At 49.6% G+C, this 1426-nt stretch overlaps 2 protein-coding genes across 4 annotated transcripts in view; one reads left to right on the forward strand and one right to left on the reverse strand.

The window, feature by feature from the left end:
- The window catches only part of LOC113217620 (lysosomal aspartic protease), a 368266-nt gene that overhangs the window by 215475 nt on the left and 151365 nt on the right, over positions 1-1426 (forward strand). The gene's annotated exons all lie outside the window — the stretch shown is intronic.
- The window catches only part of LOC127748782 (uncharacterized), a 174703-nt gene that overhangs the window by 103646 nt on the left and 69631 nt on the right, over positions 1-1426 (reverse strand). The gene's annotated exons all lie outside the window — the stretch shown is intronic.

Consider the following 1426-nt stretch of genomic DNA (forward strand, 5'->3'; position numbering starts at 1 on the left):
CCCTGTGCTGGATCTCTCTCTCTCTCTCTCTCTCTCTCTCTCTCTCTCTCTCTCTCTCTCTCTCTCTCTCTCTCTCTCTCTCTCTCTCTCTCTCTTTTCCCTCCGTTATCCTTAGACTACCTTCCTCGCCACGCGATTCAAATCGACCACAAGAGCACATCGACAGTATTTTTCTGATCACCCGAGCAGCCTTGAGTAACCAAACACGGGCGCTGGCCTAAAGGGGGCAATCGTTGAAGATGTACCTCAATCGAACCGCCGTGATTTCACAGTGCACTTTGGCCTATTTAACAGAAAAACTAATAGAAATAGAGAAAATTTTGTTCGCGTTGCTGCAGCTGCACGCAATGTTTACCTTGGCGCCGCAGGGGCTGCGCTCGCGGCCGTGAGAAACACGAGCCGTGGACTGGTGCCAAAAGTATCGAACGATATCTTGTGAAAAAAGTGGGTAAAACAATGCAATTTGTTTTCGCCGGAGCGTGCGAGCCGAAGTGAGTGTAAAACCCTTTCCAATCGAGTTTTCAATTTCATCCTGTTGTTTTTATCACTTCCTAGTTTCGAAACTGTCTAGTTGTCAGCATGATAGTGTTGGGCCGCGCACATAGCATAAACATTGCAGTTTTACACCTCGTGAAAGTCCGCGTCTCAACGCGTCGGTAACGGTGGTAACGTCAAACGCGTGAATAGGGCAGGGCGTCCCGCGGGCCGCCGGGCCGCGGAGGGCGCGAGTCAGTCACCCGACACTCCAGGCCGCTCCGGGCCGCTCCGGGCCTCGGCATCACACCCCAACCGCGCCGCATTAGAGAGCAAATGCACTCAAACGGCGAGTGCACGGCCCAGCCACACTGACAACCAAATACTGTGGTGCTAAGGACAGCTGTAACACCCTCAACAGAAATTTGCTCTTGGATCAGCTACAAGAACATTCAGCCGCCAACCGTGCAACACAGTCCCGGGCTCAACGACATGGGGTCGAGAACATTTTGTCGTAGTATGAGGGGCCCGTGTGCACGTTTAGCAACAAAATGTTCTTGAGCTAGCGACACATTGCTAGGACCGACAGACCGACGACATGTCCTTAAGCACTACTGTATTTTTAGTGCCTCCGATCGCGGGCAAAAATGCACGAAGGCAGGTCCACGGTAGAGCTCAAGGGGCGAGGGAGTGCGTTTGTGCAAAGCAATATTTTGAAAAAAAAAAACAAAAAAAAAACAACAACAATACTTTTAGAGAGTAAATATTTTTCCGAGGGGGAGACCACTCAGGTAATGGTCGGGTCAATCGTTCGCTAATAGTTTAGGTAATACAAGTAATAGTCAAGTAATAGGTACTAGGTTGAAGGTAGCCGCCAAAATGAGGTTTTTGGTTTGAAACTTCGTTTTTTTGGAGAATGTGTGACTTTTGGAAGCGGCAAATATGCAGGCCA

The sequence above is a fragment of the Frankliniella occidentalis genome, unplaced genomic scaffold (genome assembly GCF_000697945.3).
Source record: "Frankliniella occidentalis isolate FOCC.00 unplaced genomic scaffold, Focc_3.1 Scaffold13, whole genome shotgun sequence".
NCBI lineage: Eukaryota > Metazoa > Arthropoda > Insecta > Thysanoptera > Thripidae > Frankliniella > Frankliniella occidentalis.